Source organism: Oryctolagus cuniculus, chromosome 7 (assembly GCF_964237555.1).
Source record: "Oryctolagus cuniculus chromosome 7, mOryCun1.1, whole genome shotgun sequence".
Taxonomy (NCBI): Eukaryota; Metazoa; Chordata; class Mammalia; order Lagomorpha; family Leporidae; genus Oryctolagus; species Oryctolagus cuniculus.
This window is the reverse complement of record NC_091438.1, coordinates 113,707,482-113,732,907: the sequence shown is the minus strand read 5'-3', so window position 1 is coordinate 113,732,907 and position 25,426 is coordinate 113,707,482. Positions and strand designations below refer to the sequence as shown.

Here is a 25,426-nt window from a genome sequence, read left to right as displayed (position 1 = left end):
TTGGCACTTGTTAATGAATGATTGAATGAACCATTTAACCCTCACACAATCCTTGGAGGTAGATGGTATTCATTCTATTTTATAAAGGAAGACATTGAGATTCAGAGAACTTAAATAGTTTACTCAAAATCATACCACTCATATTTTGAAACTAGATGTCAACTCTTATCATTTTTATTTTGCTGTGTGCAGTGATCTCCTTCTAAGTTTACTGTGAGATTGGTGGAGAGGCTGTTCACAAAGCCCTTAGCATAGACCCTGTACACAGGAAGGACACCTTATCTATAGTCTCAAAAGAGTATGAAGAAATAGCAAGAAAATACTGGGGGAAGTATGAGATTTCATTGCCACATTTTATTCTGGTTAAGCCACTACTAGATGAACACTAAAAAAAAAAAAAAAGATTTATTTATTTATTTTGAAAGTCAGAGAGAGAGAGAGAGAGACAATTCCATCCACTTAATTACTTCCCGGGTGATCATAACAGCCAGTGCTGGGCCAAGCTGAAGCCAGGAGCCAGGAGCCAGGAGCCAGGAGCCAGGAGCCAGGAGCCAGGAGCCAGGAGCTTCATCCGAGTCTCCCACATGGATAGCAGTGGCCCAGGTACTCAGACTTTTTTCTCGTGCTTTTCCTATGCCATTAGCGGGCAGCTGGACTGGAAGTGGAGCAGCTGGGACATGAACTGGCACCCATATGTGATGCCAGTGGCAATTTTACCCACTATGCCACAACGCAGGCCCCTACCAGATGAGCTTTTACTTTATGTATCTTTTATAAATAAAAAGCATTATGAATTAAACTGTGACATGATGCTTTATTATTATTTCAAGTTTTCATTTTATTAATATTGAAAAAAACTTTTAGACTTAGACATATTTTTAAATGAAAATCTCTCTCAGACTTACTCTGATATACATTTTAAATCATATATTGGTCTTGTGTATACGTAGAAAGGAAAATATAAGCAGAATATGTATGTTCAGTACTAAGGCCTCTTCACATTCTGACTTGTCACCTCTTTTGAAGTACTTTTCAACCCAGTTACTGAAGCATTTTCTACACAATATTGTCAGTGGAGTCATCAAGAAAATTGGGAGAATGAAGCACTTCCTGAAACAGTACTACATACACCATTAGCTTGGAAATTTTCTGTCAAGCTACTCATATCAATTTGCAAATTCCCATGTTGGTGCTATCTTTTCTGATTTTACTAGAAGTTTCCCAGATAACAGCTGGAACTCACATTTGTTTCTTTCAAGGTCCACAGGTGGTTTAATGACCAAAACATTAATGACTGCAATTGTCCAGCCAATTTGTCCAGGAATCATAACCAAGTGCTTATAGGAAGACAATGCAACTGTGCCATTATTGCAGCCTGGTCACCTGTTGCCACTGGTGGTGGAGGATGCCTGATTTTAGTGGTGTTAACATGGGTATCTGGGGAGTGAACCAGCGGATGTAAGCTCTCTCTGTCTCTCTCTGCCTGTCAAACGAATAAATACATAATTTTTTAAAAAGTGCTCTTAGTCATTTTGCATTGTTAAAACAAAATAACTAATGTTGCATAATGCTCACTAATTTTGATGCCTGGAAAGTCTAAACAGCACAACAGCTGTCATTTGGTGAAGGTACCCTAGCTGTGTAACAACCTGGTAGAGAGGTTGAAAGGGAATTGGCCATGTGCAGAATAGCCAAGCACATGAGGCGACTTCACTTTACAACAACCTGATCTTGTGAGAATGAATGGTTACACAAGAGCTGCATTAATCCCTTCTAAGAGCAGTACCCGATAACCTAATTACCTTCCCTTAGGTCCCACCTCTTAGAGCTTCCACCACCTCAACATTGCTAGGCAGGGGACCAAGCTTCTAGCACAAGAACCTTTGGGGACAAACCTCATCCAAGCCAAAGTATATGAAGATCTTAGGAGACATGAAATACGGCAGCAGGGAAGTTCCAGGAATTACATTCTGTCAGATCTTGTGTTCTATCCTTGTGACTTTAGAAAACTATCAAACATTTAAAGAGACTTTGGGTATATGCTTGTTAAAACCATTCATTCACAGATAAGACAACTGAAGAGCAGAGAACAGTTGCGACTTAGATTATAAAAGGTCACTCTGAGTAAGAGAACTTGACTTGGGTTCTTCTGTCTACTCACTCTTACTCAGTGCTTCCTTTGGGAACAAGGTTATTTCAGAAGAGTGTGAATCATTGACAATAAATATGCTCTTTACTGGCTCTACCTAAAATCTCCACAATGCTCTCTATTTGCTCGCTATTTGTCTTGGGCATCTCCAACTGTTTTAGTCCTTCTTGGCCATTCCATCTCAGATTTATTCTGATTTCCAAAACTATGCTTCAAGTAAAACCATAAAAAACTTTTACCATAAAAAATTAAATGTTGCCCAACATTTAATCATCCAACCTGAACAACGCTGAATGTCCTTCCATTCCGGACTCTTCTGTCCTTTCCATTAGTTTTCCCCTACTCCACTGTTTACACACAGAGAAATGAATAATCACAAATGTATATGATCATATAACACGCACCTGAAAAATACTGAGCATTTTCATTACTCTAGAGTTTTCTCCCCTTCACCGTCTGGCTCCCCTAACCTTTCCCTCTCCACTCCATGAGGCAACCCCAGGTGATTTCTCCCTTCCTCATTAATTAGTTTGCTTTGGGTTGGTTTAGAATTTCTCATAAATGTAATCATGGAATATGTACCCATTTATATCCAACTCCTTTCATTCAACATATTTTTTTCCAAGATTCATTCATGTTGTTTCAGGTGTCAGTACTTCATTACTATATTTTTGTTTATTTTTTACTTTTTAAAAATTTTATCTAAGTTATACAGTTTCATGTATTTCATATATACCGATTTAGGAACATAGTGATACTTCTCCCCTGCCCTCCCTCCCGCCCAATCTCCAAACCTTCTTCCTTCTCCCTCTCACATTCCCACTCTTAATTTTTACAAAGATCTATTTTCAGTTTACTTAATGATCATATAGTTAGCCCTACACTAAGTAAAAGATTTCAACAAATAGTATGAAGAAGAAAAGAAATAAAAACCAAAACACTGTTCCTCAATGGAACAGACAAGAGCTGTAAACAATCATCGAATCTCACAATGCCTATTTCATTCCAATACATTACATTTCTATTAGTCACCTCAGATCAGGGAAATCATATGATATCTATCTTTTTGGGACTAACTTATTTCACTAGATGTAATAGTTTCCATTTGCATCCATTTTATTCATTTTGTTGCAAAAGACAGGATTTCTTTCTTTTTTAATGAAGCTGAGTTGTACTTCATAGTGTATTTTCTTTTCTTTTCTTTTCTTTTTTTTTTTTTTTTTTTACAGGCAGAGTGGACAGGGAGAGAGAGAGAGACAGAGAGAAAGGTAAGGTCTTCCTTTTTGCCGTTGGTTCACCCTCCAATGGCCGCCACGGCCGGCACGCTGCAGCCGGCGCACCGTGCTGATCCGAAGGCAGGAGCCAGGTGCTTCTCCTGGTCTCCCATGGGGTGCAGGGCCCAAGTACTTGGGCCATCCTCCACTGCACTCCCTGGCCACAGCAGAGAGCTGGCCTGGAAGAGGGGCAACCGGGACAGAATCCGGCGCCCTGACCGGGACTAGAACCTGGTGTGCCGGCGCCGCTAGGCGGAGGATTAGCCTAGTGAGCCGCGGCGCTGGCCAGTAAATCAGTCTTGAAAATACACTATGAAGGCCGGCGCCGCGGCTCACTAGGCTAATCCTCCGCCTTGCGGCACCAGCACCCCAGATTCTAGTCCCGGTCGGGGCACCGGATTCTGTCCCGGCTGCCCCTCTTCCAGGCCAGCTCTCTGCTGTGGCCAGGGAGTGCAGTGGAGGATGGCCCAGGTGCTTGGGCCCTGCACCCCATGGGAGACCAGGAGAAGCACCTGGCTCCTGGCTCCTGCCATCGGATCAGCGCGGTGCGCCGGCCGCAGCGCGCCGGCCGCGGCGGCCATTGGAGGGTGAACCAACGGCAAAGGAAGACCTTTCTCTCTGTCTCTCTCTCTCACTGTCCACTCTGCCTGTCAAAAATAAAAAAAAAAAAAAAAAAAAAAAGACTGATTTACTGATTTGAAAAGCAGAGTGACAGACCGGGAGGGAGAGACAGACATAGAGAGACTCTTCCAACTACTAGTTCACCCCTCAAATACTTCAACAGCCTGGACTAGGCCAGGCTGAACCCAGGAACCAAGAACTCCATCTAGGTCTTCCACATGGGTGGCAAGGGTCCAAGCACTTGAGCTATCATCTGCTGCCTGGGAGGCATATTAGCAGGAAGCTGGATTACAAGTGTGGGAGAGCCAGGACAGCAATCAGCACTCTGATCTGGAATACAGGTGTAACAAGCTGCTGTTTAACCCGCTGCACCAAAATGCCAACTCATACTTTACTATTTTTTGTAAGTGTGTAGCATTCCACTGTATGACTGAACCACACTTTTTAAATCCACTCTCATGTTAAATAACCTGGATTATGGCCGGCGCCGCGGCTCACTAGGCTAATCCTCCGCCTAGCGGCGCCGGCACACCAGGTTCTAGTCCCAGTTGGGGCGCCAGATTCTGTCCCGGTTGCCCCTCTTCCAGGCCAGCTCTCTGCTGTGGCCAGGGAGTGCAGTGGAGGATGGCCCAGGTGCTTGGGCCCTGCACCCCCATGGGAGACCAGGAAAAGCACCTGGCTCCTGCCTTCGGATCAGCACGGTGCGCCGGCTGCAGCGTGCCGGCCGTGGCGGCCATTGGAGGGTGAACCAACGGCAAAGGAAGACCTTTCTCTCTGTCTCTCTCTCTCACTGTCCACTCTGCCTGTCAAAAAAAAAAAAAAAAAAAAAAAAAAACAAACAAAAAAAAAAACCTGGATTATTTCCAGTTTAGGGCTATTAAAAATAAAACTTCTATGAATATTCAAGTACAAATATTTTTATGATTGTACAACAATACTTCAAAGAGTTCATGGAAAATGGAAACAAAAGATAAACTCACTTTGATGCAAAATATCATGAAATTCATGCACACGGCCTGTGCTGTGGCTCAATAGGCTAATCCTCTGCCTGAGGCACCAGCACACCGGATTCTAGTCCCAGTCGGGGTGCTGGATTCTGTCCCGGTTGCCCCTCTTCCAGGCCAGCTCTCTGCTGTGGCCCGGGAAGGCAGTGGAGGATGGCCCAAGTGCTTGGGCCCTGCACCCCATGGGAGACCAGGAGAAGCACCTGGCTCCTGCCTTCAAATCAGCGTGGTGTGCCGGCCACAGTGCGCCGGCCATGGTAGCCATTGGAGGGTGAACCAACGGCAAAAGGAAGACCTTTCTCTCTGTCTCTCTCTCTCACTGTCCACTCTGCCTGTCAAAAAAAAAAAAAAAAAAAAAAACCCAGAAAGAAAGAAAAGAAATTCATGCACACAATGTGTCTTCTCAAAGATTATGGACAATGTATATTATGAAAAAACTATTTGTGGATTTCAAATGGAAATTCTTCCATTTCTCTTTGGTAAATAGTTAGCAATGAATTTCTGGGTCGTTTTGTAGAGGTATGGCTTCTCAAAACAGTTGTAACATGTTACATTCTTTTTGTGTGTGTGTGTGGGGTTTCCAATATTTTTATTTTTATTTTTTTAACTCTTATTTAATAAATATAAATTTCCAAAGTACAGCTTGTGGATTACAGTGGCTCCCCCCCCATAACTTCCCTCCTACCTGCAACCCTCCCATCTCCCCCTCCCTCTCCCATTCCATTCATATCAAGATTCATTTTCAATTATCTTTATATACAGGAGATCAATTTAGTACATATTAAGTAAAGATTGCAACAGTTTGCACCCACTCAGAAACACAAAGTGTAAAGTACTATTTGAGGACTAGTTATAGCATTAATTCACATTGTACAACACATTAAGGACAGAGATCTTACATGGGGAGTAAGTGCACAGTGACTCGTGTTGTGGACTTAACAATTGACAGTCTTGTTTATGGCATCAGTAATCACCCTAGGTTCTTGTCATGAGTTGCCAAAGCTATGGAAGCCTTTGAGTTTACCAACTCTGATCTTATTTAGACAAGGTCATAGTCAAAGTGGAAGTTCTCTCCTCCCTTCAGAGAAAGGTACCTCCTTCTTTGATGGCCCTGTTCTTTCCATTGGGATCTCACTCACAGAGATCTTTCATTTAGGTTTTTTTTTTCCAGAGTGTCTTGGCTTTCCATGCCTAAAATACTCTCATGGGCTCTTCAGCCAGATCTGAATTCCTTATGGGCTGATTCTGAGGCCAGAGTGCTGTTTAGGACATCTGCCATTCTATGAGTCTGCTGTGTATCCTGCTTCCCATGTTTGATTGTTCTCTCCTTTTTAATTCTTTCAGTTAGTATTAGCAGACACTAGTCTTGTTTATGTGATCCCTTTGGTTCTTAATCCTATCATTATGATCAATTGTGAACTGAAACTGATCACTTGGACTAGTGAGATGGCATTGGTACATGCCACCTTAATGGGATTGAATTGGAATCCCCTGGCACATTTCTAACTCTACCTTTTGGGGCAAGTGAGAATATCACATCTTTCCAACATTTATTGTTTTTGGTCTAGTTTTAGTCTTTCCAGATACTATAGTGGTATCTCATAGCTTTGAATTGAATTTCTCCGATAATTAATGATATTGAATCCATTCCATGTGTTTATTAATTATACATGTCTTCTGAAAAATTTCTTGCCCATTTTTTATTTTTAAAGTTGGGATGTTCACCTTACTATTACTGAATGGTAGACTCTTCTTACATTTTCTGGATGAAAATCTTTTTTCAGATATATGTTATTTCTTCCCACTCTGGTATGGTTATTCATTTTTATTAACAATATCTTTTGATAAAGAGCTTTTTTAATTTTGAAAATTTACTTTCTATTTATTTGAAAGGCAGAAAGACAGCGAAAGAGAACTTCCATCTGTTGATTCACTCTCCAAATGACTGCAACCATGGGGGCTGGGCTAGGCTGAAATCATGACACTGGAACTCAATCTGGGTCTCCCACATGTGTGGCAAGGACCCAGGTACTTGAGCCATCACCTCCTAAAGTGTGCATTAGCAGGATGTTGGAATCAGAAGCTGAGTCTGTACTTGAATCTAAACATTCTGTGATAGTGTCTCAAGCACCATCTTAACCACTGGGCAAACCCCTAGATAAAGTTTATTTTCACAAACTTTTTAATTTTGTGATTATTTTTTGCTGAGTCTTGTACTATTTGCTTACACACCATCTCCACTAGACTGTGAGCTCCTGAAGGGAAAGTGTGGATATATTTATCTTGGGTCCCTATATTGCACACCTACCCAGAGCTTGGTTTGTAGACTGCCTGTGAGTATAGCACCAAGTTTTTTTCGAGTAGGGGAGGAGGAAATAAAGGTTCCCCCTTTTGTCTAGCATCTCACTGGAAAATCATTTCCTCACCCTTACTTTTCAGTCCTGTTGGTTCAGGTGAGGTTCCCCTCTTTCCAACTTCACTAGGGGTGGGCACTTGACAAAAACGAGGCCAAGTGGACTTTTGTCACTATTTTTGCAAGACATATGAGCTTGTCAGTACCATCTCACTTCCCTCAAGATTCATAAAGATATTGAGATGCTGAGGCCATTGCTGCTATTGCACAGAATGATCCTACAGTGGGGACGAAGTCAGTACAGGAATTGAGATGAAAACTGGAAACTACAAGATCCTTGAAGACATAATTGGAATCTTCAGATTCAGCCTTTCCTGAAGTTCACTTCCCTTTTAAACCACCCAATTACGTGAGCCAGTAGATTGCCTTTACTTGTTTAAGCACGTTTGAATTGTAGTTTTATTTCTTGCAACTCTTAAGAATTCTAATTTAATTCTCAATAATAAACCCTTCTTCTACTTCCAACTATCATTCTCCAAAATGTCAGAGGTCTTTAGTAGGTGAAGGAATTGGGGTATGGAGCAAATTTGTCAATGTCTGAGAGTATATAAACAATAAATCATAGCATGGTTTTACATACTATGTTGCAGTGTTAAAAAATTATAAATTTGGGGCTAGTGTTGTGGTGTAGGGGTAAAGCCACTGCTGTGACACTGGAATCCCATATGGGCCCCTGTTCATCCACCCTCTGCTTCACTTCTGATCTAGTTTCCCGCTAGTGGCTTGGGAAAAGCAGCAGAAGATGGCCCAAATACATGGGCTCCTGTATCGCATGTAAGAGACCCAGATGGAACTCCTGGCTCCTAGCTTTAGCTTGGCCCAGCAGTGACCACTGAAGCCACTGGAGAAGTGAACCAGTAGATGGAAGACCTCTATCTCTTTCTCTCTCTTTGTCTCTCCTTCTCTCTCTGTCATTCTTTCAAATAAATAAATAAATCATTTTTAAAAAATCCTAAATTTTTTATCAAAAAATTGAATAAAGGCTCAGACCATGGAGAAACTTGCCTCTATCAGACCTGAGTGCACCATGCTTCTACTGTTGTATTTCTTCATATTATCATCACATATTTGATTAATGAATAAAGAATGAATCCTTGAAAGGATCAAATTTATTCTATCTCTTTTATTAGTGGAACACTGTCAAATAGATTTTTTAAAGTGAATCAGTGGATGGATGACCTCTCTCCATCCATAAATTTTAAAATTTCAATGCTACTTGGGATGCCCACATCCCACATCAGAGTGCCTGGATTAGAGTCTCAGGTCTGCTCCTGGTTCCAGCTTCCTACTAATGCACCTCTTTAGAAGCAGCAGTTGATTGGGTTCCTGTAACTGGGTTCTTGGCATCTATGTGGAAGACACAGATCATGTTCTTGGCTCCTGGCTTAGGTCTTTCACAACTCTGCTGTTTCTGCATTTGGAGAATGAACCAATAGATACAAGATCTCTTTTTCTCTCTCTGTTTCTCTGCCTTTCAAATAAAATAAATAAAAATATTTTAAAAAGTATATGTGTTTACCTCTCTCTCTCTCTCTCTCTTTCTCTCTCTCTTTCTGTGGTCTATGTGGCTGTGTGCTTAGGTACCAGTGTGTGTTTTTATGTGTGGTACATAAGTGAGTATGGGAGTATATGATATGAATGTCTGTGTGTATATATGTTTATAAGTGCTTGTCTATATATACATATACTTATGTAGTTTGTATTTCTATATGTGACTAAGTTTGTGTCTGTCTATATCTCTGCATGTTATACAGTCATTTGTGTGTGTAGTATATATATAAACATGAATTTGTGTGTCTGTATATGTGTCTGCATATTTGTACAAAAATGTGTGTGCTTGTGCATGTATGTTTTTGGCTATTTATATGACTGTACACATACATATGTGTGTGTATATATATGTATGTATATGTGTGTGTGTGTGTATCTTTTTGTCTGTGCTTGGGGCAGCTACACTATCCTATTCTGTACTCTGTACCTATTGGGAAGTTGCTATCTCTGGGAGGAGAGGCACAGAGCTTATGCATCAGAGTTGGAATGGACTTCAGACCCTGCTTGCCCTCTCATGTGGTATCTTGGAAAACAGAACAACTTGGTGATAGAAGGGGACATCTGGAAAACCTGGAAGTCCATTCATCCTCTGTGGGACCTTCCCATAAATCCCAGTGTGAAAACTACCAAAACTGGGACTCTGTTGTCTCCAGATGGTATGATTCAGTGGTCTTTCACCTAAAGTCCACAGGCTGCACAGGCTCCAGGGGCCTCCTTCTTTGACTCAGTCTCTTAGGCCTTGAGTGTGCATTCCCAGCAGGCCTTTTCCCATCTCTGTTTTCACAAGCTGAAGCCAGAGTCCTGCCTTGTCACTGTCTCATGGCCTCGGACTCGCTTCTGCCACCTGTTGCCTGGTTGCGCAAAACGTGCGTTCGGGTTTAGGGTTGCATATTATTGACGTGGCTCATCAGACAGTTTGCACTTTTATTAAAGTGACTCATGGCCAAGAGCTGTGGGCTTGTGATTTGGTTGTGGTAGGGGAGAAATAGATGAATGGTGTGGAACTAGTATAGAGGGTTCCAAATGAGATTTTGGAAGTGGGAGTAGGTAAGCAGTTCAAACCTGGAAGAGAAAACTGGTGCTGCAGGTTGAAACCAGTGGGATTATTGGGACTTAGATTCATTCATTCATATCCAGTATGAGCTGCCTACATTAGCTTCTCAGAAGAAACTCTCTTTTCAGCAGTCTGATTTGCAATGTCTTATGATAGATGATCTTTGACACATTGCTCAACCTTTAGGAGCCTCAGATTTGTCAACTGCAAGGGTTGCTGGGAGGACTAACAGGTTCTGCAGTGAGGGTCTAGAGCACGGGGCTTAGTAAAGGCTACTGCATGCTTGCCTTCCCTTTGGCCTCCCTCTCTCCTCACACCAGTCTTGGAGTGCCCATAGCATTTATCCTTACTTTTAGCATAGTGTCCCACTCTGGCTGAGCACTGAGCAAGTTATCAGTACTCGGAGGACAGTTGTTGAATGAAGAAAGCCAGGCAGATGGTAGAGAGCAAGTAAAAAGTGGCAGGCAGGAAATAAAGTAAGAATATTTTCTCACCTTAAGCAACAAGATAATGGAAGCCAACAAATAACAAGGATGGGTAAACTAATGATATACCTATCAAATATGGCTCTAGGTGATGAGCAGGGTTGGAAGCTTGGCTGGCCCTTCTATCAGTGGTTTCCCTTGATCATCTGTTGGATCTCTAGTGGGCTATTTTCAGTTATGGGCCTCCTGATGTGGCAGTGTGGAGTTGGGAGAGAGAGAATGTATGAGCAATGGCACCTGTTCCTACCAGAAGGTCAAGTTTAAGAGAGGCTTAAAGGAATCTAAATTGAGAAAGAAAGAAACAAAGAAAGGAAGACAGGAGAAAACAAGTTTGATTTGTAATGAGGAGCCCAGTAGGCTGGACAGGGCTGTCACCACCATCATTATATATCATTTATTAACTACCTGCTATTACGGAGCACTGTGTGCTGGTTGCTAAGTTGTAAAGTAGAAGGCAGGGATTTTGCCCCCAAGAGGTTTCAAGCTTAGGAAATGAAATTGGGTAGAAGACAAAGAAATATTGAACATTTACTTTTTATTCATCACGGGAACCATTCTTGAAAGACACTATGTCAATCTTATGATTTGTTTATTGCTTATAGTCTTTGTCTATATTCCCTTGTGGTCTCTCTACTTTTTACTTGTAGAACATTATGGTTAGTGGTAAATTAAGCCTGTGATTAAAAAGCAAATTGAAAGTATGTTATTCCAAAAATTAAAGAAAAAAAAGAAAGGAAGAAGAGAGGTTTCAGGGAGAAATGGAGTGAAGTAAGTAAGGTTATCTTTTTAGAATTGTATCTATGAAATCTGTCCTCTGTATATATTTTTTAAAATGATTTATTTATTTATTGAAAGGCAGAGTTACAAACAGAGAGGGTAAGACAGACAGAGATCTTCCATGGTCCAGTTCACTCCCCAAATGACCGCAACAGCCAAGGCAGACTGAAGCCAGGAGCCAGGAGCTTCCTCCAGATCTCCCACATGGGTGGCAGGGGCTCAAGCACTTAGGCCATCTTCTGCTGCTTTCCCAGGCATATTAGGAGGGAGCTGGATCAGAAGTGGAGCAGCCAGGACATGAGCCAGTACCAATATGGGATGCTGGTGTCACAAGTGGTAGTTTAACCCATTGTGCCATAATGCTGGCCCCTGTTTTTTTATATTGATAAAAAATTTTGAAAAATTTAAAAATATTATGTCAAGAAACAAATATTAATCTCCAAGGAGAAACGAAGGCTCATGGAGGTTAAGTCATTTTTTCCAACTCATTAAACAAGTAGAAGATCTTGGAGGATAACTTAAGTCTGCATGGGCTGCCTGAGGACTATGAGTAAGGATGTCAGGGCAAGCATGTAAAAAAGAACTAACCAACAAGGTATTCCAGGCTCTGTGCCATGTGAGTAATAGTTGATGATTGTTACAGAGATCTAAAAGGAAAGAGACTTAATGAAGACTCATGTAGAAGGGCAAATGTCACAGAGGAACTGGGTCCTGCATCAGATGCTGGTGGCAGAGGGTGCACCCAGCAGAGAAATAAAGGGCGAGGCATTCCAGGTGGAAGGAGACATGGCATGTGCAAAGTGGGAAGCAGGGGAATTCCTCCCTCCTGGATTTTTATCAAGCAGCATGGAGTGGCAGACAGAGCTCAGCTCTCTCCAAACTTACCAGCAGTGATGCCTTAGACCACCATCTAAGTTTCCTAACCCTGTTTCTGTACATGTAAGTGGATGTGATAATAGGCACTTCACAGGGTTTTCAAGGCCAAGGATGATGTAAAGTACTGCATTCCTTAAAATCACCCAACTTAGGCTTCAATATAAATCATGTTCCCTCTGTCACAGCATTTTATTTTCCTTCTTACTTACATATGAATCAATTATATATCTTCATGTTTAGTTCTTTAATGTCTGTTCCTGCCAGTATCACAAGGATGGGGACAATGTCTGTTCATCTCAGCATTGCCCTTCTAGAGTCTAGAAGCATAGATGCTCCATGAATCTTGGTTGAATGAATGAATACATGGTGGGAGTTTGGTGCAGCAGCTTAAGTCATCACTTGGGTTGTCTACATCCCATATTAGAGTGCCTGATTAGAGTCCTGGCTTCTCTGCTTCTGGCCCAGCTTCTTGCTAATTTACATCCTGGGAGGCAGCAGGTAAGGCTCAAGTACTTAGAACCCTACCACTCGACGGAGTTCCTGGATGTTGGCTTAGATCTGGCTGAACCATGCTGTTTCAGGAATTTGGGCAGTGAACCAGCAAATGGAAGACATCTCTCACTTTCTCTCTCTCTCTGCCTTTCAAATAAAATGAAAATAAATAACGATTTAAAAATAAACGACTGCATAGCTAAACGTATTAATGAATAAATGCATAGTAATATCCACTCCTACGCCATGACTCTAAGACTCTAGGAAAATGTCTCTTGGGTTGTGGGGTTGTGAATACAGGAAATCCTTTAAGATTGCCATTAGAGACTCACAGCGCCTCCACGGGTCACCAGAGGGAACAACAGGTCTCCTTCTTCACTCCCTCCCAGAGCAGGACCCATGGAACCATATCTGAGCAGGAAGGAAATTGCACAGACATCCAGTTCAGCTGGTTCCAGGGTTTCACAACCCAGCTCTCTCTATCTTGCTGAAATCTGACATGCTGCTTCACTGGTGTGACTTGTGGAGTGCTTAGTGGACAATGACACTGCACAATTCCCATGCTGCCTGCCAATAACCGTGAGTGGATATCTAGACTTAGCAATAATGGAGTCATGCCATGCAATAACCCTTCAGGTAGAGCTGGAGAGGAGCAAAAAGGATAGATACATGTACTAATATTTACTAGGCATTTGATGTAGTCTATGACAGAGAAAAGGACAGGGAACAGAGGAGGATATGAGGCCCAGCCTGATGTGAAGCTACGTACATATGACTGGATAGCAGGTATAGCTTTCAACATATGATTACTTAGTTCCCATATAGCCCTGGAAATTGGGGAAATTTGGGTAACACTTTTATTTTTACTTGTTTCTATGAATACAGAGAAACTAAGGCAACTGGGGGTGGTCCAGGTCATAGATCTTGTTTGTGCTGCTCTTAGAGAATGCCTGAAGTTGAGTAACTTAGTTGATTTTTCATAAAACTAGGGAAGTCCAGTTTTAGGGTCCTGGCATTTGATGAGGGCCTTCCTGCTATGTTATTCTGTAGTAGAAAGTGAGACGATAAGAGAAAGGGTGAGAGAGAGAGAATCCTCCCTTTCATAAGGAACCCACCCCTGACCTGAACCCATTTCTGAGATAATAGCATTAATTTACTGAAAGGGGAACCCCTGTGATCTAATCAGCTTTCTTTAGGCCCCCACTTCCCAACACTGCTGCGTGGGGATCTGGGGGGATACACTCAAGCTGCATGAACTCATAGCCCACATTGTGTGACTATCTGTTTGGGGATCTTCTGAATCACACTGTCACTGCCTTTATGTTAACCAACAAGATGAGTGTGCTTGCAATGTCCAGTCCCCTTGCCGTCTGTAATGAGTTTCTAATACGCTTTTAAAGGAATATCACGGAAGAAATCAGGGGCTAGAAAACTAAGGCCCATGGGCCACATGGATCTGTTGCTTATTTTTGTGAATAAAGTTTTATTCTAACAGTCACACTCACTTGATTCCTATTGTCCATGGCTGCTTTTATACTTCAGAGTGTCAATACACACAAAAGACTTCACAGTCTCTTTATTTACTATCTGGTCCTTTATAGAAAACCCCTCTCACTTCCTGGAAAAAAATGAATGGAATGGGGGCTGGTACTGTGATGCCATCATCCCATATGGGCACTGGTTTGAGTCTGGGCTTCTCCACTTTGGACCCAGCTTCCTGCCTATGCACCTGGGAAAGCAGTGGATGACAGCAAGTTCTTGGGCACCTGCACTCATGTGGGAGACCCAGAGGAAGGTCCTGGCTCCTGGTTTTAGACTGGCCCAATGGGCCATTGTGGTCATTTGGGGATTGAATCATGAATGGAAGATTTTCTCTCTCTCTCTCTCTCTCTCTCTCTCAACTCTGCCTTTCAAATAAACAAATCTTAAGAGAAAAAAAAATGAATGGAATGGAAGTAAATGGAAAAACAGATTCATTCATTCATACTAGGTAACACATAATAACTGAAAAAGAGAAATAGAATTAGACTCAGACAAACCCAGTTTAGACTCACCTTGGCAAGTTGGCTGAATGACCTTGAACAAGTTATTTATACTCACTGGGCCTGTGTCTGCTCTATAAGGTTGCCCTAAGAGTTGCATGAGGTCAGATATATATGATGAGGTTTGGCTCTATGTAACAGAAAACTAAAATAAATGTGTCTTACCTAAGGAAACTGTTTCCTTTATTCATGTGGAGGTTTGGAAAAGAGCAGGTGGTTGTGGTCTTGTGCCCTTTGGCATTAGGTACCCAGGGTCTTTCACCTTGTTGCTTTGCTTTGTGTGGCTTTCATTTCTGGGGTCCTTTCAAGATCCAAGATGGCTGTTGGAGCTCCAGTCACTATGCTCTTGTTGCTATGGACAGTATGACAATAAGAGGAAACAAATAAAAAATAAAATGCAAAAAATCCCAGAAACAGAGCCATCCCTGGTGGCCAGGCAGCAAATCCACACTAGTTCAAGTCAAGCCATGGAGAGACTCCCTGCTGTGGCTTGTGAGGCAAGCAACACCTACTATTGGTTTCATTCCTGGGGTATCTGAAAACTATGGCTCACGGGCACTCAGAATCTTACACTAGAAAGCATTTTAACATCTATTCCCTCATTTGCTCTTCACAGGAAATGTAAGATGGACAAGTCTTATTGATGATCCTGTTGTATACTTGATTCACACAACTGTTAAGTAGCAGATCTCAGGTTCACTTCTAGGTCTACAGATATTTGTGGGAAATGAAAGGTGGACAATCCTGATGCAGAAAAGGATCCCAAGCCAGGATCTTTCCCAGCCACGGAGCACAAAGACTGGGTTTCCAGTACCCCCACCTGTAGGACCAAGAGAAGAGGACCTGTTTCCTTTTCGGCCCATAATTCGATGAAGTCACTGCTACTGAGACTCACCTCTCATAACTGGTGTGTCCTGACAGATCAGTTCCTTTTTCTGGACCTCAGTGTCCTTGGAACACAAAAGTCTTGGGCCTCCATGCTAGACAAGCTATCTTTAAATCGGGAGTCCCCTCAGCCCCGAAACCTGCCTTTTTATAAGGGAACCAGCTCAGGTTGGAGCTCACCTTGGTACTGTCCTCTCGCTGCCTGCCTGCCTTGCCTCGCTTGCTAGCTCTGTCCCAGAACGCTCTAAGCACCTCCCTGGCTCTCTGCATAGACAAAATAGGGATACATAGCTGAGGTCTACTGCAAAGGCAACGTGTGTGACGGTGAGGATGAAGCGAGCTCCGTGTCCAAGACCCACCACAGTAAACCGCTGGTGGTCAACTGCTCAAGAAATGGGACGCTATAGAGGCTCAGGAGCACAAAGGAGGCATTCAGCAAGTATCATTAGTGTTCCCACTGGCCCATATCGGTGGTAGCTCTGCGTAAACAGGGGCCGAGCAGAGTTGGACACACACCCCTACCGGGGCTGCCAAGGGTTTCCTGGCTGAGCTCTGGAGATGGATACCCAAAGCGGGGCAGACCTAGCTCTCCAGCTGCCAGGCCAGGTCCCAGCGCAGGACAAGGAGCCCAGGTGGAGCCCCGCTGCCGCCGGCGCCACCCACTGGGCTGCAGGAGCCGGACGCAGCAGGGCGGGCGACGCTGGCCAATGCCGGGCCCGGTTCGAAGGACCAATCGGAGCGCGCTTTACAGGGGCCGCGGCCGGCGGGGGCGGGGACGCGCGCGGGACGGGGCGGGGCGGGACAAGGCCCGCCCAGTCCCGGTGCGGTATGGCTCAGCGCGGAAATGTGCAGGCCCCTCTAGCTAAAATGTAATTTCAGATTGGACAAGTAAGTGACCCTCCTCCCAGTCCCACGTGGGCACCAGGGGCGTTTGCAGGCGCGCAGGCTGTCGGCGCACACGACCAGGAAGAAGGGTCAGCCGCCCCGGGGGCGCACCGGCCGGGGCCTTCAGTCCTTTAAGCCTCACACCAGCCAGGACTTTGTTGAATCCCCTCTATCATCTCCTGGGTGAGGCGTCCGTCTGGCCACTCCAAGGACAGGGCGGTCCGGCCTTCATTGCATACCCCAGCTGCCCTTGAGCCCAGGGTCCTTCCTCTCTGGCCACTATCGCTTGGCTATGTCCAGGTCTTCTCTTAGCCTCCCTGCCCCCTTACCGCCCCTTTTGACGTTCCTCCAAGCATTTTTGGAGCCTGTTAATCCTGAGTGTGGCTACCTAAGGCATTTTAAGGCCAGGGCTGCTTGTAGCTTTCCAGCTGTTGGCGGTTTGTGATAATACTTGAGCTGCGGTTCAGTTGAAATGGGCTAATGCTGTTTGCTCACAGTTCTGGGTAGAAGCCTGGGGGAGGGGAGTCTTGCCATTAAAACATTTTTTGTTTGTTTACTCTTGTTTTATTTGAAAGGCAGAGAATCAGAATTAGAGAGGGAAACATTTATACAGCCTGATCTTCCATCTGCTCCTTCACTCCGCAGATGTCCAAAACTGCCAGTGCTGGGCCAGGTGGAAGCCAGGAGTCCAGAACTCAGTATGGGTCTCCCAAATAAGTGGTGGGGACCCAGCTTCTTGAGCCCTTTCCTGCTGTCGCCCAGGTGCACATTAACAGGAAGCTGGAATCAGGAGTGGAGCTTGGTCTTGAACCCAGACACTGGCAGGGGAGGCAGATACCCCAAGGGGTGTCTTAGCCAAATGCTCACCCCATCTTGCCGTTTTTATTTATTTCACTAATTAAAGATGGGAAAAGATGCACAACGTTGAATTTCCCTGCTCTTTGGCTCTTTTCCACGAAAGCACTTTTTATGTCTTAACACTGTTTTTGTCCCTAAATTAAAGGGTCAGTCATGGCCAACAAACGGAAGACCAGTCCTCTGTGGGTCAAGTTTGAAAATGTGAGGTCTGGGGGGGTGAAGTGATGATGCCTTTGCACTGCAAATCAGTAAGAAAGAAGAGAATATTCTCTTAGTCTGTGGAGGTTCTTTGAGTGGTAGCTTTGCTTTGTCTTTGCTTGATTTCCCCCTCTTTCCTAGGATCCACCACGTGTATGTTTTAATTGTTCCTTTCTAAGTTGCTGGCCGGGTCTCCCTCCAGATGACTGCTGATGGGCTCCTGGGAGTCTGTCCTGGCTGGCTCTTGTCACCGTGGCTGTTGGAGAAGCTGGCCCAGGATAGCAGCCTGCTGGGAGGTCCATAGGACTGTTACTGAGGATGGCTGGTTGGGCTCGACCTGCAGGATGAAAAGGGCGTGGAGTCTGATTTTGAGAGGCGGGGAGAGATGGAGAGTCCTCATGGCTGGGTTTGGAAGTCAAAATGTGTATTGGGAGGAGGGAATCACCCCAAGGGTGGAGTGGAGAGCTGTGTCTTTCTGGATGAAATCAGGAAGTTTACAGGGAGGTGGCCTGTGTTAATTTGTGCTATAGGCCTTGTCTTTTCCTGGAATTTGGTTCACATTTCTAACTTTCATTTAGTTGAAATCAGTTTTTAACACAATTTGAGTTATTAAGACTTGCCCTTAAACTCCCAGAGTGAGATTCCCTCCAGGGCATTAAAAAAAGAAAATGCTTACTCTACCAGAATATACTGCAGAGGTCACTTAACCTCTCACCTGTCCACCTTTTTGCAAAGGAGAAGCATGAAATCCACTCAGGTGATGTAAGAGAAGTCATTCAAATCAGTTCTTCATTCATTCATTTTTTTCATTCATCTCAGGGCACACACTCTGTCGTTCTGGCAAGCTTTAGGGAAGTAAAGATAAAGCACACTTGGCCTATGATTTCAAGCTTTCATCCACTTTGCTCCAATTCAGTTTGATGAGGGACATTACCTGATAGTGAAATGAGTGCTTGGGAAAGATATGCATAAGATTCTCAGGAGTTTAGGGAAAGGCAAGTGGCCCAGTAGGGGGTTGGAGACAGATTCTGAGCTCTTAGGAGGCCTGGCTATGAGTGGACTGGAGAAAGGCAAAAGGGACCATGTGAATTGGGAACAGCATGTGCAAAGCCATGCAGGCATGAAGCATGATTGATTAGTGGGCTTGGGCAAGAAAGGGTGAGGTGGGGGATCTGGGGAGAAGGGGTCAGCTGAACCACTTAAGGGAATTTGAAATATGTCTCCAGGGCAATTAGTGACATGCTCAGATTTATGGTTTATAAGTTTATTCTGGCTGCAGGATGGATAAGAGAGTTGGAGTGATGAAGATTGGAGAGAGGTTATTGTAACACAGGTGAGAGATGGGGTAGGGTAATAGATATGGAAATGGAGAGACAAAATGAAAATAGAATGGTTAGGAATTAATTATTGATTGTATGTAGGAGCTGAAGAAATAATGTAGCAGAAAGGTGCCTTTGGGAACCAGAAGTTCTCAATATTTTGTAGTAGCCTTACTGAGGAATAGTCAGCAAACATTAAACTGTGCCTATTAGAGTGTTTAATAAGTTTTCCCATGTGTATGTGTCTTTGAAACAATCATCATAGTCAAGATTAAGTTCATATCTAATGTCTCCAAATACTTTCTGTGCCCATTGTAATCCCTCTCCCCATATCTTCTTAGGTAAAGTGTATATTAAAATCTGTTGTCCATTAAAAAGTAAGCTACCTTTTTCCTATTGCATGTTGAGAGGTCTTTGTATACTTTCATTTTAAGTTCTTTATCATATATATGATATGAAAATATTTCTTACATGTTGATGCTTGTCTTTTTATTTTATTTTTAAATAAAGCTTTTATAATTTGAAAATTGTAATAACAGTACAAATTATTTAAATACTTTCATAGTATGTATAGATAAAATACCTTTCTTTCTTTTTTTTAAACTTTTATTTAATGAATATAAATTTCCAAAGTACAGCCTATGGACTACAATGGCTTCCCCCCCATAACGTCCCTCCCACCCACAACCCGCCCCTTTCCCACTCCCTCTCCCCTTCCATTCACATCAAGATTCATTTTCGTTTCTCTTTATATGCTTGTCTTTTTATTAACTGCTTTTTGGAAGCAGTTCTTAAGTTTGGTGAAGTATAGTTTGTCAATTTGTAATTTTGGTAAATTTTATAAATTTGTTTTATGGGCATGCTTTTAGAGGTGTATCTAAAATATCTTTGTCTAACTTGAAGTCTCATTTTTTTTCCTATTTTTGAAGAATTTTTTTGAAATTTATATTAACGCCATGATGTGTTCTAAGTTCATTTTTTGTTTATGTATGGCATGGAATATAGAGTGAAGTTCCTTTTTTTTTTTTTTTTAACATGTGGGTATCCAGGTGTTCCAGCACCGTTTACTGAAAAAAGGCCTATTTTTTCCATTGAATTGCAAATTTGTTATGTATGTGTGGGCTTCTTTCTGCATGCTTTATTTTGTTCAGTATTCTCTATTTTTAATTTTTTTTTTTATTTATTTGAAAGAGTTATAGAGAAAGGCAGAGACAGAGAGAGAGAGGGAGAAAGCAATCTTCCATTTGCTGGTTCACTCCTCAAATGGCTGCATTGGCCAGAACTGAGCTGTTCTGAAGCCAGGAGTCAGGAGTTTCTTCAGAGTCTCTCTTGGGCACATGGGCCCAAGGATTTGGGCCATCTTCTATTGCTTTCCCAGGCCATAGCAGAGAGCTGGATCAGAAAAGGAGCAGCCCATATAGGATGCTGGCACTTCAGGTGGAGGCTTAGCCCACTACACCACAGCATTGGCCCTGAGTCTTATTCTTTAATCCATTCAGCCATGCTATGTCTTTACATATGAGAATTTAGTACATTTGCATTTAAAGTAATTATTGATATGTGAGAAGTTACTAGTTCCATTTTATTGTTTTCTGACAATTCTATAGTTTTCTTGTTCCTTTTTCCCTCTTGCTATTTGTGTATATGTGTTTGATTGGCTTTTTGTGTTTCTATTATAGGTTTTTACTTTATTATGGGGCTTATATAAATCATCTTAGGGACAGACATTTGTTACAGCATTAAGACATTGCTTGGGGTGCGCACAGCCCATATTGGAATGTCTGGTCGAGTCCTGGCTGTTCCACTCCTGATCCAGTTGCCTGCTAATGTGCACTCCAGGAGGCAGCAGGTAATGGCTCAAGTACTTGGGTCCCTGCCACTCATACAGCGGACCCAAACTGAGTTCTGGATTTCTGGCTTCACCTATTCCAGTCCCAGCTGTTGCAGGCATTTGGGAAGTGAACCAGTGAATGGAAGATTTCTGTCTTTCTGCTTTCAAATAGAAAATGAAAATAAATATTTAAAAATCTTATATTTATAACAATCTGTTTTAAGCTGATAGCAACTTAACCTCAGTCACATACAAAAACTGTACTTATATTCCTTCCTCTAAATTTTAAGTTTTTGACATCACAATTTACTTCATTATCATGTATCTATTAGTAAATGGTATTTATAGTTATGTCAAGAGCCTTGGCCATTTAATAGCATTTATGTTATAGCTAAAAATGATATATATTGTCAATATTAGTGTATTCTGAGTTTGACTATATTCGTATACTTAATTTTTACCATTGAGCTTTATATTTTTACATGTTTCTATGTTGCTAATTAACATGGCCTTTTTCAGCTTGAAGAACGACTTTTAGATTTTCTTGTTAGGCAGGTCTAGTGGTGATGCACACTCTCAGTTTTTGTCTGTGTGGAAAAAATCCTTATCCCTGCTTCATTTCTGTGTGCTAGAAGTTCTTGATGGCCCCTTCCCAACCCTGACCTTTCCAGTATTTGAATACATCATCTCCCTCTCTCCTGGCTGAAAAGTTTCTGCTGAGGAATACACTCATGTCTTAAAGGAGTTTCTTTTGTATGTGATGAGCCTCTCTTCTTTTGCTGTTTCAAAATGTTCTCTCGGACTTTTTGACAGTTTATGTTATCTGGAAGTCTGCTTTGAGTTGGATATGTTTGAGGACTTCAAGGACCATGGAGCTCATGAACTTGGATGTCCAGATCGCTCTTAAAATTTGGGTGGTTTTCAGCCATTTCTTCTTTAAATCATCACCTCTGCCTCTTCTCCTCAGACTCCCATAATTCATCTTTGTTTCTCTTGACGGTATCCCCATAAACTATTTTCTTTTTCTTTTTTTTTCTTTTTTATTTGACAGGTAGAGTTATAAACAGTGAGAGAGAGAGACAGAGAGAAAGGCCTTCCTTCCGTAGGTTCACCCACCAAATGGCCACTACGGCCGAAACTGTACTGGTTTGAAGCCAGGAGCCAAGAGCTTCTTTCCCGTCTCCCATGTGGATGCAGGGGCCCAAGGAGTTGGGCCATCTTCTACTGCTTTCCCAGGCCACAGCAGAGAGCTGGATTGGAAGAGGAGTAGCCGGGACTAGAACCGGCGCCCATATGGGATGCTGGCGCCACAGGCAGAGGATTAACCAAGTGCAAGTGAGCCATGGCGCCGGCCCCAACTGTTTTCTTTTTTTCTTCTGACCAGACTGTTTCAAACAACCTGTCTTCAAATTCAGATTCTTTCTTCAGCTTGATCCAGTCTGCTATTGACATTCTGTATTTCATTTTCATTTCATTTGTTGGATCATTCAGCTACAAAATCTTTTAATTTAAGCTGTATATTAAATGTCTATCTTTGTGGTATTGTTTTCTCTGTTCTTATATTACATTTCTGATTTATTGTGTGTCTCTTTTCTCCTGTATATTACTGATCTCCTTTAAAATCATTTTAAGTCTGTGTCAAGTAAGTCCTAGATCTCCATTTCTTTGAGATCAGATACAAGAAAACTATTGTGTTCCTTTGGTGGTGTGATATGCCCGTGTGTATGTATGTGTGTGTGTGTGTGTGTGTGTGTTTGTGTTCCTTGAAGCCTTGCATTGCCATATTCTCATTGTAATAATCAGTCACCTACTTTCAGGTTTGCATACTGTGTTTGGGAAACAAACACTTCCACTTCCAAGGCATTCTGAGGCTCTTTCTGATTTTTTTTTTTAACAGATGTGCATGCTCTACCCCTTTTTGTTTCTTCTTGGTGGTGAATTCCTAAGATTGTATACCTTCTCTTGACTCTGCAAAACTAATCTGAGTGCTGAGTCCTCTGTTTGTTTCCTTGAGGGCTGAAGTGCTTATTTGTGTACTTTTTCCCAGTCCCAAAGATTTGAGCTGGCACATGTGTGAAACTTCCATAAATACTCAAACCATCTGTGGAAGCTGAGATGTGCAGAGTGCTATGAGCATCTGGGGGGCTATTGGATGGGTCCATGGATGAGCCATCCCCAGTGGCTTATGGGAAGGCCACCTGATGGAGTCTACAAAGTGCTTGGTAGGATATGAGGTCCTTGTTGAGTTGTTAGCTCTGATTACTGTGAATCTCTGCCTCTCTTCCTTTATCTCAGCTGGGCCCCTCAGTTGGATGTGTGAGGTGGGAAGGAGATGAGCCCTTTGAAGAGTGTCCTGCACAGCTGGAGAAGCCTGCTGCGCGCTTACTGTGCATCACTTTCCCCTCTGGGAAGAATTGTGGCCTGATGGGTTCTTGCTTAGCACTGATCAACGCTGCGTTAGGGGAGGGATGACACAAGCAAAGTGAAATTCTTTCTTGCCCTCTTCAGTGCTTCAGATGTTTTCCTCACATGATGCGCTGGAACTTCTCCACTGGACTCTGAGATGGTATTCTCATCTGTGCATGTGCTATGTTGTTGATGCCACCATTGTTTCTTATTGGGTGAGGTTTTATCGTTTATGTACATCAAGGTGTTCATACTTATTGCCTAGTTTATTTGTGTGGCATCGCTCATAATCTTTATTCTCTTAACATTTTAGTGTCTCTGATACTATTACAATTTCATCTTATACTATTGGCAATTCCCATCTTTTTCCCTTTATTTTCCTGAGCATTCTGATCAAGAATTTCAATTTGATTTATCTTCTCAAAGAGCCATCTTTAAGACTCATTTACTTTCTTTTTCTTTCCTTTTTTAAAAAAGATTTAATTATTTATTTGAAAGGCAGAGTTAGAGAGAGGGAGAGGCAAAAAGAGAAAGAGAGGGAGAGAGATCTTCCATCTAGTGATTCCCTCCTCAAATGGCTACAACTGTTGAGGCTAGTCGAGACCAAAGCCAAGAGTCTGGAACTCCATCTGGTCTCCCACATGGGTGTCAGGGGCCCAAGCACTTCGGCCATCTTCTGCTGGTTTTCCAGGTCCTTATCAGGGAGCTGGATTGGAAGTGGAGGAGCAAGAACAGGAAAGGGGGCATGGATGTAATGCTGGCGTTGCTGGCAGTGACTTAACCTGTTTGCCCACAATTCTGGCCCCAATACTCACTTATTTTCCCTATAATTTTTGTCTTTAATTTATTTGTTTCTGCCTTAAAATTTATTATTTCCATCCTTCTTATTATTATGGGTTCCTTTTCCTTTTAGTTCTTTTTTAAAAAAGATTTTATTTATTTATTTGAGAGGTAGAGTTACAGAGAGAGAGAGGGACAGACAGGCAGAAAGGTCTTTCATCCACTGATTCACTCCCCAAATGGTCGCAATGGCCAGAGCTGGGCGAATCCAAAACCAGGATCCAGGAGCTTCTTCTAGGGCTTCCACATGGGTACAGGGGCTCAAGCACTTGGGACATCCTCCACTGCTTTCCTAAGCCATAGCAGAGAGCTAGAGATTGGAAGAGGAGCAGGTGGTGAAGTAGGCAGGCATACAAGTTAAAATTGATTGGATTTGTGAACTGGAAGACCATGCATATTTTAAGTCATTTTATTATTATAATATATATAGTATATAGGGCATGCATGTGATATATATATATATATGTGTGTGTGTGTGTGTGTGTGTGTATATATATATATTTGCCTGGTCAATAGAGCTGCCTTCACCATGCCCCTGTGTAGTCTCATGCCCCTACCTGATGCCTTTGCCATGCCCCTGAGTGACCTCATTCCCCTACCTAGCCACACCTGGGTGCCCACCAGCCAATCAGGTTAATTAACCATGCCCCTTTGGAAGTGAGTTAAAAGCCAGGCCACGCTGTGGCCCGGCCAGCTCTTTTTCCCTGGCCTCTTGCCAGGAAGGGGCTTGCTGTAGCCCAGCGCCTCCAGGGTGCATGGCCTTTGGGCCATGTGCTCTAGGCTTCCTGGCCTACGTGCTCATCCACGTGGCTGGTTCCTGGTGCTCGGTATGAACCCCCATTCACTTCTCTCTCCTAAATAAAGCTCTCACTCTCTTATGCACCTTTCTTACTAAATAAAAGCTTAAAATGTACCATGCTGCCTCATTTATCTGTGCTGGTATTTAGAATTCTTCTCTAAATATTAGGCAAGAACCCTCTTGGGCTTGTTAATATTGAGGATTTAGTAAATAAGCCTGTGGTGAAATCATAAGGCACCCCAAATTCCAGTAGCACATGTGGCACCCTGTATAGCATTTCTAGGGAACTTTAAGGGGCCACATTTCAGGGTAAATTTTAGGGGGTATTTTCTGATTTCAGTGGGACTAAAACTGGTCCCCATATGGAATGTCAGTGCCACAGGCAGAGGCTTAGCCTACTACACCACAGTGCTGGACCCTTCCTTTTATTTCTTAAGAAAGAAATTGATTTGAGACTTTTCTTCTTTTGTAATTTAGTCATTGGATGCTGTGCTTTTCTTTAGCTATGACTCACTTGCATCCCATAACTCCTGCTATGTTTTCATTTTTGATCATTTAAAATACTTTTAAAAATTTCCTTTTTGATTTATGGATTATTCAGAAGTGTGTTATTCAGTTTCCAGATATTCAAGGATTTCCACATATCCTTCTATTAGTGATATATAAT

General features: G+C 42.7%; 1 protein-coding gene and 1 long non-coding RNA gene across 22 annotated transcripts in view; one reads left to right on the top strand and one right to left on the bottom strand.

The window, feature by feature from the left end:
- Positions 1 to 16,301, bottom strand: part of LOC127493452 (uncharacterized) — a 139,665-nt gene extending 123,364 nt beyond the window's left edge. For both annotated transcript variants that reach the window (XR_011390692.1, XR_011390691.1), the window contains exons 1-2: positions 15,634 to 16,301; positions 14,904 to 15,090 (exon numbers count right to left, since the gene is read on the bottom strand). This is a non-coding gene — a long non-coding RNA (uncharacterized lncRNA). The remainder of the gene's footprint in view (positions 1 to 14,903; positions 15,091 to 15,633) is intronic.
- A 77-nt stretch (positions 16,302 to 16,378) lies between these two features.
- Positions 16,379 to 25,426, top strand: part of FGGY (FGGY carbohydrate kinase domain containing) — a 532,663-nt gene continuing 523,615 nt past the window's right edge. For 14 of the 20 annotated variants that reach the window (XR_011390684.1, XR_011390683.1, XM_070078420.1 and 11 more), the window contains exon 1: positions 16,379 to 16,511. The gene's annotated coding sequence lies outside the window, so the exon portion shown is untranslated. The other 6 variants (XM_070078428.1, XM_070078419.1, XM_070078426.1 and 3 more) reach the window with 1 other exon arrangement.